Source organism: Triticum urartu, chromosome 7 (assembly GCF_003073215.2).
Source record: "Triticum urartu cultivar G1812 chromosome 7, Tu2.1, whole genome shotgun sequence".
NCBI classification, from domain to species: Eukaryota; Viridiplantae; Streptophyta; class Magnoliopsida; order Poales; family Poaceae; genus Triticum; species Triticum urartu.
Window position 1 is genome coordinate 525,000,882 of NC_053028.1, and position 14,301 is coordinate 525,015,182.

Genomic DNA, 14,301 nt, shown 5'->3' on the forward strand with positions numbered 1-14,301 from the left:
ACAGGTTCGCAGATACCAAAGCAGAGAAGTACGGGCCAAAACTTATAACGTTGGCGAACTAGTTCTACGCCTGCCGGATAAGAAAAAGAACAAGCTCGAGCCCAAATGGGAAGGTCCCCTCATTATTGACCAAGTTCTGACCGGTGGAGCATACCGACTGCGGGACGCATCGACTAGTCGACTCGAGGCTGAACCCATGGAACACGAACAGGCTCCGAAGATTCTACGCCTAGCATCGGACTCTATGTTAGTCCCCTCCCTTTGTCCATTTTCTGCATATACATCATCTGTCTTGTTTCCCTTTCTTTCTTTCTCTTATTATTTCTCTAGGCCTTCAAGGGTCACCTTGTGCCTCACTTGTACATTACAGATGCGCTAGCCGCACTCTCCATACCTGGGGGCTTCTTTCACAGAAGCTTAAATTATTTACCTGGGCCTCACGCCCAACACATGTGTTATACTTCCGCATGTACCTTTTTTCACCATTATATGCATCGATATGACTTAAGTTTTGGTCAAGCTGGGTTGCCTGGCTCTTGTATTTATGCCTTACGTTCCCGTTAATTCGGCTAGGGCATAAGGGGAGCACCTCCCGATTGTTACTGCCGGGTCAGCCGGATGTGTACCTCACACTGGGTGAAGCCGGAAGCTAGCATTCTTAAGGGAATATTCGGTCGGTGAAGAAAAGATGATTTTTATTTATTGTCCATATCTGCCCCCAGATGCTTTTGCTGTCTTTCTTATCGCAGTCCGGACATGCACTTTAGGGCATGCTTACCCAGGGAAAGGAACCCTTAACGGAACTATTCTCCCTGGAATATGTTTCTTACTACCCATGTAATATAACATAACTAGTTGGGCACTTGTCTGATAAAGCACTAATGACCACTACGCCTAGTCTCCACACATACCCTAGTTCTTATATAACTGAGCGGGTATTCGGATTCACTCCGGACTATCGGGCCCGGAGGTTGAACCGAAAAGGTCCACAACGACAAATGATCTACAATCCGGCTAGAAGGCATTATACATGTCACTGTAATTACATAGTCATGCAGACTGACTAAACTCCTCCTCTATACCATCCAACAGGCGGTCTAGCTTACAATCCTGTTGGGAATACTTTGCGGCTAATTCTACTTGCCCATAAACTAAGCTAACGGGGATCTCTTTTCCGTCGGGCCCCACAGGTCCGACCTCGGCCATGTGATTTGGGTCTACCTTGGTATACCGAGTTTTTACCATGGCCCAGGCCTCTCTGGAACCCTGTTGGCAGGACGATATCCTCCATAATCAGAGGCGCCGCCGTGCTCCCTTGAGCTTCTCCGTAAGCTCAGCAACACCCTCTGGCAGGGATACAGATGGCCACAAGGCCTGGGCAACACCTTGCATCACCTGCCGAACTTGTTCGTGTAGATGTGACAGCTCGGATAGAAGATCACCCGCAGACCCGGGCATTTCCTCCGCGGGACGACCCGTCAGCATACCTACAGACATAACACTATTAGTCGGCTTCTTCGCCGAATTCCTTTAAAAGGATTCGTTCAAGCACTTACTGAAAATGCCACGCCGAAGCCGCTTATTCTCCTTCTCGGAGTCGGCAAGCTGGCCCGAACGTCTTTTAGTTCCACGCTCAGCTTAATATTGTCGTCTTGGAGATTGTTTTTCTCCCGCCTAACCTTAGTCAGCATGCGTTTGCCAGCCTCGAGCTATCACATAACATGCTGGTCCTCCGGATTTTCTTCGGATTCATCTGCAACATTTGTCGTTAGATCTGCAGCCATGCCGCACATTATATGGTAACCATTACTCTTTAAAATAAATGTTACCAGCAGGTGACTTTTTTGGTTCCTGCAATGCGGCCACAGCAGCCCGCAGTTGGGTCTTGCATTCCTCTAGCTCCTGTGTTAGCCTAGTACACTTCTCTGTAAGAACCTGCACAAATAAGATGATCCTTAAATCAGTTCTGCTAACTATTTCAAGTCTCAGGGGCTACTAATACATATGAATCATCAGATTCACTTACCTGTACATCCTTTACATATTGATCCGTGGCTCTGGCTAGGCCATCTTGAGCAGCACGGAGGTACGCCTCTCCGGAATTGAAGGCATCAAATGCCTCTGGTGAGAAACAAGCGTCCCGGAGTACGGCCCGGTGGCGCCTATGGTTCATGGCGCTTTCCACTTCTGAGTTAGTAGAGGATAACCTATTTGCATCCTCTGTAGAGGGATTATCCGGCGCCTGCCCCATATCGGCTTCCGCCTCTATGTGCGGCCCTGGCGCCCGGCTGGTGGAAGCATGATTAGTAACATCGCTGGACATATTCCGGTGAGCGTTTTTTCGATTAAAGAAACGTGGGCGTCATTATATTTCAAGAGAGACAACAACCACGGAGCGGGGTTTGTTATACCTTTGCGTTGGCGTCTCCGTCCTGACCGCCTTCCTTTTTGGCCCACCCGGCCTCGGTGCCTCTTGTTGGCGTGTTGCCATGGGCTCGGCAGGGCGTCCCGAATGCCTTCCTTGTAAAATGCCATGTGTATATGGTGGGTGAAGTGTCTAAAAGGGGATCCTAGTTTTGAAGTTGGGATTTTTTGGTTTTTTACGTGCGATGCAGGGAGTAGTCCGGGATAGTCGGCTGTAATGGCCACCATGGAATCATCGCAGCTTAACTGATAGAACTGCCGGTGAGGGAGTCCTGGATTACGGGGTGTTCGGGTAGCCGGACTATACCTTCAGCCGGACTCCTGGACTATGAAGATACAAGATTGAAGACTTCATCCCGTGTCCGGAAGGGACTTTCCTTGGCGTGGAAGGCAAGCTTGGCGATGTGGATATTCAAGATCTCCTACCATTGTAACCGACTCTGTGTAACCCTAACCCTATCCGGTGTCTATATAAACCAGAGGGTTGTAGTCCATAGGCAATCAACTCCATATACAACAATCATCAATATTAATCAAGCAGGACGTAGGCTAGCTTCTAGGGTTTAGCCTCCTTGATCTCGTGGTAGATCTACTCTTGTACTACCCATATCATCAATATTAATCAAGTAGGACGTAGGGTTTTACCTCCATCAAGAGGGCCCGAACCTGGGTAAAACATCGTGTTCCCTGCCTCCTGTTACCATCAGGCCTAGACGCACAGTTCGGGACCCACTACCCGAGATCCGCCGGTTTTGTCACCGACATTGGTGCTTTCATTGAGAGTTCCTCTGTGTCGTCGCCTTTAGGCCCGATGGCTCCTTTGATCATCAACAACGATGCAGTCCAGGGTGAGACTTTGCTCCCCGGACAGATCTTCGTCTTCGGCAGCTTCGCTCTACGGGCCAATTCGCTCGGCCACCTGGAGCAGATCGAAAGCTATGCCCCTGGCCATCAGGTTAGGTTTGAAAGCCTAAACTACACAGCTGACATCCACGGGGACTTGATCTTCGACGGATTCGAGCCACAGCCAAGCGCGCCTCACTGTCTCGATGGGCATGATATAGCTCTGCCGCCGAACAGCGCCTTGGAGGCCGCATACGCATCGGTTTCGACCATTGATTCGGAGCCTACTGCGCCGATCGAGGATCGGCGGTTGGACGCTGCCTCAGGGGTTGCGATCTCAGAGGCGATCGAGCCAAACGCTAGCCCCGCACTCTGCACTATCTGTGACTCCGAGGATCCGGACTCCTCCCTGGACTCTGAACCCCCCGCGCCCCTGCCAATCAAATCCGATTGGGCGCCGATAATGGAGTTCACCACCGCAGACATCTTTCAGCATTCGCCTTTTGGCGACATCCTGAATTCTCTTAAGTCTCTCTCTTTATCAGGAGAGCCCTGGCCGGACTACGGTCAGCGAGGGTGGAATACGGATGATGAGGAAATTCAAAGCCCACCCACCACCCACTTTGTAGCCACTGTCGACGATCTAACCGACATGCTTGACTTCAGCTCCGTAGACATCGACGGCATGGACGACGATGTAGGAGACGAACAGGAACCAGCACCTGTAGGGCACTGGAAGGCCACCTCGTCATATGACATATATATGGTGGACACTCCAAAAGATGGAGATGGGGAAGGAACAATGGGGGATGGCGCCCCCAAGAAACAGCCAAAGCGCCGGCGTCAGCGGCGCCGCTCTAAATCCCGCCAAAACAAAAACGGTGATTCCGGCACGGGAGATAATACTACCCCGGATAGCACCGAAGAACACCCACCTCAGCAAGATTCGGTACAGGAATATGGAGAAGCCAGCCCTCATGAGAGAGCGGCAGACCGAGAGGTCGAGGATGATAACTATACGCCTCCCTCCGAAGACGAGGCAAGCCTCGATGACGACGAATTCATCATACCATCAGACCCCGCCGAACAAGAGCATTTTAAACGCAGGCTTTTAGCCACGGCAAGCAGCCTCAAGAAAAAGCAGCAACATCTTAGAGCTGCCCAAGATTTGCTAGCTGACAGATGGACTGAAGTCCTTGAGGCCGAAGAGTATAAACCCGAACGCCCCTCCAAGAGTTACCCGAAGCGCAGACCGCTACCCCGATCAGAGGAGGAAGCACGTACATCAGCAGCGCATGACATGGCAGACCGGCCACCTTGCGGCCGCGATAGAGAGGCCTCTCGGCCCTCCACCCAAGCCATGCCCCGACGCCGCTCAACTAAGGCACGGGAAAATGCGCCCGACCTGCGAGACATACTGGAGGATAAGGCAAGACAAACAAGATCGATCTACGGATCACGCAGGCGCCCTACGGCATGTGAAAATGATCTTCACTCCGGATACAACAAATCCGGCCGGGCCGAACACAACAGACATAGCTCTTCCGAGCTGCGTCGTGATATAGCCCAGTACAGAGGCGCCGCACACCCGCTATGCTTCACGAATGAAGTAATGGATCATAAAATCCTAGAGGGTTTCAAATCCGTAAACATCGAATCATACGATGGCACAATAGACCCGGCGGTATGGATCGAGGATTATCTCCTTCACACCCACATGGCACGCGGCGATGATCTACACGCCATCAAATACCTCCCGCTCAAACTTAAAGGACCGGCCTGGCATTGGCTTAACAGCTTGCCAGCAGACTCAATCGGTTCTTGGGAGGGCCTGGAAGCCGCATTCCTCGACAACTTCCAGGGCACTTATGTGCGACCGCCGGATGCCGACGACTTAAGCCACATAATTCAGCAGCCAGGGGAATCGTCCAGACAATTCTGGACACGGTTCCTAACAAAGAAAAACCAGATAGTCGACTGTCCGGATGCAGAGGCCCTAGCAGCCTTCAAGCATAACATCCGCGATGAGTGGCTTGCCCGGCACCTAGGACAGGAAAAGCCGAAATCCATGGCAGCCCTCACGACACTCATGACCCGCTTTTGCGTGGGAGAAGACAGCTGGCTAGCTCGCAGTAACAACTTATCAAAGAACCCTGGTAATTCGGATACCAAGGACAAAAGTGGCAGGACACGTCGGAATAAGCAAAAACGCCGAGTTAACAGCGACAGCAATGAAGACACGGCAGTCAATGCCGGATTCAAAGGCTATAAATCTGGTCAGCGGAAAAAGCCATTCAAAAAGAATACTCAGGGCCCGTCCAGTTTGGACCGAATACTCGATCGCTTGTGCCAGATACATGGCACCCCCGAAAGGCCAGCCAATCACACTAACAGGGATTGTTGGGTGTCCAAGCAGGCAGGCAAGTTAATGGCCGAAAACAGAGACAAGGGGCTGCACAGCGATGACGAGGAGCCCAAGCCACCGAACAACAATGGACAGAAGGGCTTTCCCCCACAAGTGCGGACGGTGAACATGATATACGCAACCCACATTCCCAAGCGGGAGCGGAAGCGTGCGCTACGGGATGTATACGCGATGGAGCCAGTCGCCCCAAAGTTCAATCCATGGTCCTCCTGCCCGATCACTTTTGATCGAAGGGACCATCCCACTAGCATTCGTCATGGCGGCTTCGCCGCATTGGTTCTCGACCCAATCATCGACAGATTTCATCTCACAAGAGTCCTCATGGACGGCGGCAGTAGCCTGAACCTGCTTTATCAGGATACAGTGCGGAAAATGGGCATAGATCCCTCAAGGATTAAGCCCACAAGAACGACCTTTAAAGGCGTTATACCAGGTGTAGAAGCCAACTGTACAGGCTCAGTAACACTTGATGTGGTCTTCGGATCCCCGGACAATTTCCGAAGCGAAGAGTTAATCTTCGATATAGTCCCGTTTCGCAGTGGCTATCACGCCCTGCTCGGACGAACCGCATTCGCAAAATTCAATGCGGTGCCGCACTACGCATATCTCAAGCTCAAGATGCCAGGCCCTCGAGGAGTAATTATGGTCAACGGAAACACCAAACGCTCCCTCCGTACGGAGGAGCATACGGCGGTTCTCGCAACAGAGGTACAAAGTAGCCTTCTTAGGAAATTCTCCAGTCCGGCCATTAAAAAGCCAGACACTGCCAAGCGCGCCCGGAGTAACCCACAGCAGGACAGCCTGGCACACTCTGAGCAAGCGTAGCAATGCGGCCCCAACCCCAGCTTTCGCGACATAGCGAAACCAGTACCTCACGTACATAACTACGCCCTTGAAATACCATGGGCACAGGGGAAGGGGCACAATAACGGCACGCCCAAAATACGGCTTAAAACGTACTAGGGGCTGCCGGATTCTCTTTTTTTAATTTTTTCTTACTTTCAGGACTCCATACTTCGGACGACCTGTTCGGCAATTCGACTGCTGCACAAACGATGCAAGATCCAGGGAGGCAGACAAGCCATGCCGCATTATGGAACTCCTAGGTGGTCTCTATTATGAGCGGTGTACCTGTTTTAAATACAATTCTGCGGCCTGCCCCTGGTCAGGACATACTGAATAGTCCAATATCTTTTGCTTACCGCACTATTTGTATTGTTCGGCTTTGATAAATAGCCTCTCTATAAACAATGCATAGCTTTTGTCGATTTTCTGCATTACTCTCTTTTATATATGTTCATTAATGACATGTTGCACCCGTACACCGTGGTACGGCAAGTACACCAGGGGCTTCAGTACCCTTTAATATGGTGTGAGAAGTCCATACACTTTCACAAGTGCGGCACCCCGAACTTATAGCACTATATGCATCGGCTCCGAATCATGATTTGGGTCAATAGTTGGGTTTGCCCGGCTCCTATGTTTTGGTGCCTTACGTTCCGCTATATCAGCTAAGGTAGCACTAGGAGAACCACTGCGATTGTGCCCCGGTTGAGCTGGGTTAAGCACCTCAGTGGAGAAAGCTAAAACTGACTGTCATGATGAGGCGAGAGACCGGTCGCTGTTCGAGAGGTTTTTCGAGTCCCTAAAGACTTATGCCGCTTCGAGCGAGGAGCCGTATTTTTCCGGCCAAGGCGTGGATAGTGCCCCGAACTCGGTCTTCCGAACTAGGGGCTTCGCCGAAATTTAAAATTATAACGTTCTATGGCTAAGTGAGAGTGTTCAAGCATTATAGTCCGATTGCCTGGTTCGTTGTGCTGAGCGCCTCCCTCGAAGGACCCAACTATGGGAAAAAGAGCGCCCAGGTTTATCCCGAACACCCCAGCACTAGTGGCATGGGGGCAGAAGCCGACGACTGGCCATCTCTCAATTTTTTGATAAACGGACGCACAGAAAATAATATTTTAAATTCAACAAGCATTGCTTAAGCGCCCATGAACAAGTTTTCAGCGGACAGGATAAAAACGAGCGAGTTTATTCCAAAATTACATCCTTGGTACAATCATCCCCCACAAGGCGGGCACCCGCAAGAACATCCTTGTAATAGTTCTCGGGCTTGCGATGCTCCTTCCCCGGCGGCGGCCCGTCCTTCACAAGCTTCTCACCGTCTAGCTTACCCCAGTGCACCTTTGTACGGGCAAGGGCCCGACGGGCACCTTCGATGCAGACGGAGCGCTTGATGACATCGAGCCTTGGACAGGCCTCCACCAGCCGCCGCACCAGCCCGAAGTAGCTCCCAGGCAGGGCCTCTCCAGGCCACAGCCGAACTATGAAGCCCTTCATGGGCTGTTCGGCCGCCTTGTGGAGCTCGACCAGCTGTTTTAGCTAGTCACTCAAGGGCACAGGGTGTCCGGCCTCAGCATACTGAGACCAGAACACCTTCTCCATCGAGCTGCCCTCTTCAGCTCGGTAGAATGCGGCGGCGTCGGATACGCTGCGGGGAAGATCTGCGAATGCCCCTGGAGAACTCCGGATTCGGGTAAGTAACAAGTAGTTTACTTTTATATTTCTGCTTTGCATAAAGAATGCCTTACCCGCTGCTATCTTCTTCATCTCCTCAAACTCTTGGAGGGCCATTTGGGCTTCGGCCTTGGCAGACTTGGCAGTCTCAAGGGCCGCCACGAGCTCAGACGCTTGGGTCTTTGACTCAAGCTCCAAACTCTCATGTTTTTTCACGAGAGCCTGGAGCTCTTGCTGCACCTCGCCGACCTGAGCCCCAAGATTCTCTCACTCGGTGCGTTCCGCGGCCGTTTTCTTTTCGGCCTCGGACAGCGCTTGCTTGAGGGTCGCCACCTCAGTCGTGGCCCCTATAATAAGTAGTGCAATCCTGTTATTTTTTGCAATCACGCCTCTCTATAGGCACTTTTTCTGTAAGGTATTTCCTACCTTCTTTTTCCTCGAGCTGCTACTTGGAAAGGCCGAGCTCTTGCTCGGTCCGCTTGAGGTCCTGTTTCAGGACACCCACCTCCGCAGTCAGTGCGGCGGCGGATAGCAGCGAAGCCTGCACACGCATATTGACTCTTTATTGTTAGACTCCTGCGAAATTTACTAGATCCTCTATTCGGCTTTTCTTTCCGAACGCCAAACAGAGCATCAGGGGCTACTGTCTATGCGGTACTATTTTTATATATGTTTAGTTACCTCGAAGCCTGTTAGAAGGCTAGCGCAAGCTTCAGTCAGTCCGCTCTTGGCGGACTGAAACTTCTGGATCACCGTACTCATAATAGTACGGTGCTCCTCGTCGATGGAGGCGCCGTCAAGCACCTCAAGCAGATTGTCCGGCACCTCCGGTTGGACGGAGGCCGCCGGCTCAGAAGGCTTGCTCCTCTTGGAAGGAGTTCGATTACCGCGGTCCGGAACTGTTGAAGATTCCAGCGCGGTGTCCGGCACAAAGCCGGACTTGGAGCCCTGAGGGGTCTTGTCCCCTTTACTCCTGGGGTCCGGGAGGTCGCCTTGCGGCTCCTCCAGGACCACCTCCTCCTGCCCCGGAGCTCGTTGCGACGCCACTTCGGCGTCATCTGCAGTGCGGGGGGAGACAGCGGGCGGAACTGAGTTCACGTCCAATGAATCCAGGGAGCCGCTCGACGACTCGTTGAGTTCGGCCCGGGGTAGGCTGCATAATTATGTTCGACATTAGGGAAAGCTGTGCGACAAAGGAATGTCATGAGTTACTTTGATATCCGAATACTTACGATTTCGCCGGACGCTTTGCCCTATCTGGCCACTCCTCTTCGTCCTCTTCGGCGCCGGGGGAGTAGTTCGGCGGAGGGGTCTTCCTCTTCCTCTTCCTGGACCCTTCGGCCTCCCCCGTTGGGGCGGCCTTCCTTTTCTTTCCTCCCCCCGCTGGAGGGGGAGAGTTTTCTTCTTCCTCCTCCTCATTCTGACGGGAGGAGAGCGTCTCGGACTCGTCGGATGACGAGTCCGACACCACCACATTATGGGCACTCTTTCGAGTCCCCGTGGCCTTCTTCTTCTTGGCCTTCTTCTCCGGCAGCACATAAGGCGCCGGAACCAGTAGCTTCACTAGGAGAGCAGGGGCTGGGTCTTCGGGCAAGGGAGCCGGACAGTTAATCGATCCGGACTGCGCCTGCCAAGCCTGTCAAAGGTGAGGGAGTTTAGATCCCGCATAGAGTCAGACTATGAAAAAACTTAACATCCTGTAAAAGCTGAAAATAGCTTACGTCGCTAGCGTGACGCCGCGAGCTGTATCCGTGGTCCTCAGAAGCGGATGTGGGAGCCTCAGCGCCTTTGGTTAGCACCTTCCAGACGTCTTCATACGTCGTGTCGAAGAGCCTGTTAAGGGTTTGGTGCTGCGCCGGGTCGAACTCCCACAGAATAAAGTCCCGTTGTTAACACGGGAGGATCCGGCGGACGAGCATAACCTGGACTACATTGACGAGCTTGATCGGCTTGCTCACCAGGGACTGGATGCATGTCTGCAGTCCGGTCACCTCTTTTTTGTTGCCCCATGACAGGCCCGTCTCTTTCCAGGACATAAGCCGCGTGGGGGGTCCGGATCGGAACTCGGGGGCTGCGATCCATTTCAGATCGCGCGGCTCGGTGATGTAAAACCACCACGATTGCCACCCCTTCAGGGTCTCCGTGAAGGAGCCCTCGAGCCATAGGACGTTGGCCATCTTGCCCGCCATGGCGCCTCCGCACTCCCCCTAGCAGCCGCGCACCACCTTGGGCTTGACGTTGAAGGTCTTGAGCCAGAGGCCGAAATGGGGGCGGATGCGGAGGAAAGCCTCGCACATGACGATAAACACCGAGATGTTGAGGACGAAGTTCGGGGCCAGATCGTGGAAATCCAGGCCATAGTAAAACATGAGCCCCCGGACAAATGGGTGGAGTGGAAAACCCAGTCCGCGGAGGAAGTGGGGAAGGAATACTACCCTCTCATGGGGCCTTGGGGTGGGGAGAAGCTGCCCCTCATCGGGAAGTCCGTGCGCGATGTCTTTGGACAAGTATCCGGCCTTCCTTAGCTTTTTGACATGGCCCTCCATGACGGAGGAGACTATCCACTTGCCTCCCGCTCCGGACATTGCTGGAGAAGGTTGAGGTGGGAAGTGCGTGCTTGGGCGCTGGAGCTCGAGTGCGCAGGAGATGGATAGGCAAAGGAGGAAGAAGGCGTAGGTAAAAAGGTAGATCCTTATCCCCTTATATGGGCGGATGCGGTTGTGCGTCCCCACCTGCCTAGTAAAACTCGCCTGCCTCCCAAGCGCCGTGATAAGTGGCACGATTGGATTACCCACATCCGTATTGATGAGAATCCTGTAAATGGGGTACACGATCTCTGCTTTGACAAGACGTGCCAAGGAAACCGCCTCGCAAAACATGCTAAGGTGGAAAAGTAAAAAACGATTCGAGTAAAGGACTTGGCTGTAGTGTGATGACGCACTGCGGAATACGTCAGCAGATTTGATTTGTGTTAATATTATTCTCTCTATGGCAATATGTGGAAGCTTATTTTGCAGAGCCAGACACTACTCTTTGTGTTTACAATCTTCTATGAAGGACTTGGAGGAGGAACCCGCCTTCCAATGCCGAAGACAATTTGCGCGCCGGACTCGTCGTCATTGAAGCCTAGTTCAGGGGCTACTGAGGGAGTCCTGGATTAGGGGGTGTTCGGGTAGCCGGACTATACCTTCAGCCGGACTCCTGGACTATGAAGATACAAGATTGAAGACTTCGTCCCGTGTCCGGATGGGACTTTCCTTGGCGTGGAAGGCAAGCTTGGCGATGCGGATATTCAAGATCTCCTACCATTGTAACCGACTCTGTGTAACCCTAACCCTATCCGGTGTCTATATAAACCAGAGGGTTGTAGTCCGTAGGCAATCAACTCCATATACTACAATCATACCATAGGCTAGCTTCTAGGGTTTAGCCTCCTTGATCTCGTGGTAGATCTACTCTTTTACTACCCATATCATCAATATTAATCAAGCAAGACATAGGGTTTTACCTCCATCAAGAGGGCCCGAACCTGGGTAAAACATAGTGTTCCCTGCCTCCTGTTACCATCCGGCCTAGACGCACAGTTCGGGACCCACTACCCGAGATCCGCCGGTTTTGACACCGACAGCCGGTCTATCAGCTCCACTGATATGATGGAATTTTCTTCGAGTCCGGAGTCGAGGGCCCGATCAGGGTCCTCTGGTTGTGGAGAAGGGCTGCTGACCTCCTTTATGGCCTTTCGCAGTTCCTGCCGCAAAGTGGCAAGGTAAATACTTACGACAACGAATGCGGGAAAAATGGCAGCAGGGAGATATGACTTACCCAGCTTGGAGGATTGTACATGGAGAATCCATCCCGTGGTTTGATGCGGGTGAACTCCTCCTCCTCACCCTTGAACAGTTCTGACAGAATCTTCGCTAGAGCGGTAGCATTGTCCGGACCCTTACGCCCGCAGCGGGTGGCGTCATCCGCCCCATTATAACACCACAAGGGGTGCCCATGATATTGAAGTGGCTGCACTCCCCGCATTATGCCAATCGAGATAACTTCAATTATTGTCAATCCTGATTGAGCCAGTGCTTTGATCCGGTTCATCAGATAGAGGACCTCTCTGTTGTCCTCCGCCTGGGGGCTCTGTGGGTGCCAACTTCGGCGCTTCTTCAGAGGAGCATTGTTGAACTCAGGTAGACCCCGCTGAACAGGGTCCGGAAGGGGGACGTCCTCCATATAAAACCATTCCGAAGGCCAATCTTCGAACGGCTTCTTTGGGGTACCGGACAGGTATCCGGTGTCGGCGATGTGCCATATTTCGGCTCCGTCCACTTGATAAAGTGATTCCCTCTGTGTGCGAGGGACAAGGCAGAATAGCCTTTTCCACAGCTCGAAGTCAGCCTCGCAGCCCAGGAACAACTCGCAAAGAGCAACATAGCCGGCAATATGTAGAATGGAGGCAGGGGTGAGATTGTGTAATTGGAGGCCGTAGAACTCCAGGAGCCCACGGAGGAACGGGTGAATTGGAAACCCCAATCCCCATAGTAAATAAGGAACAAGGTAGACCCGTTCTCCCACGGAGGGACAAGGAAGGCTCTCCGCCTGCGCCCCGCAATTGTAGGTGGCGAGCCCAGCTGAACGGGCACCATATACACCAAGGGAGAAATCCCTTAGTCTGCAGCTCGACTAATCGGCTGTGCGGGACTGAACACCTCTCCCAATCACCGGGCTTAGGGCTACGGGAGCGGGAGGAGGAGCTGCGGAGGTCGGCCATGCTGGAATGGATCTTTTCGAAGCACGCCCTGATGAATTCTCGTTGGGGGCGAATGTAAAAACGCCCTGGCGCCTCGTATTCATTCGATGCGTGGGAGATAGCCCTTATTGGGCATAGAAGCCAAGAGGTTCAACATTTATGGACCAGACACTGCTTACGAACACTTGAAAGTTGGAGAAGAACCCGCCTTGCAATGCCGAAGACAACACTGCGCGCCAGACTCATCGTCATTGAAGCCTGGTTCCGGGGCTACTGAGGGAGTCCTAGATTAGGGGGTATCCGGACAGCCGGATTATATCCTTTGGCCGGACTGTTAGACTATGAAGATACAGGATTGAAGACTTCGTCTCATGTCCGGATGGGACTCTACTTGGCGTGGAAGGCAAGCTAGGCAATACGGATATGGATATCTCCTCCTTTGTAATCGACCTTGTGTAACCCTAACCTCTCCGGTGTCTATATAAACCGGAGGGTTTTAGTCCGTAGGACACAACAACTATAACATACAATCATACCATAGGCTAGCTTCTAGGGTTTAGCCTCTCCGATCTCGTGGTAGTTCTACTCTTGTACTACCCATGTCATCAATATTAATCAAGCAGGACATAGGGTTTTACCTCCATCAAGAGGGCCCGAACCTGGGTAAAACATTGTGTCCCCTGCCTCCTGTTACCATCTGCCTTAGACACACAGTTCGGGACCCCCTACCCGAGATCCGACGGTTTTGAAACTGACAGCTACCAATGGACTGAGTCAGACGAGGAGACCATTCCCGCTGCCGAGACCGGCGAGGAGCGTGATGAGTGATCACAGTAGCTGAGCTACCACATGTGTCGTAGGTGCCCTCTCTACCTTTTTGGTGTCTCGATGAAAAAGGGGGGAGTGTGGCACCCCGACTCAGAGCGACTAGTTTACCCTGCATTGCCAGCCCAGAGACCATGTCTTCTGGCAACACACAACATATTGGTAAAGAAAACAACCGCTTTATTGATGCTAGAGGAACAGAGTTCATATTACAACAGCGGTCGAGGCCCAGCGGCACACTCGGTGCGGCTGAACAATATGTACATTATTTAGTGAACATAAAGGGGCCTCGATTCGAACAACTACGTGGCAGCGGAATAACGTCGTAGCGGAAGCTCCATATCACAGGGACACCGATGTGGACACGATCTAGACTCGAACAGCGCTCCTTTCCAATGAGACTTTCCTGAAATCTGGCATGACACACCAGGTCAGTACATTGAATGTACTTGCAAGCTCACAACAAGCATAATCATAACGACAAACAATATCATGATATTTAACCAATTATTAATGATCA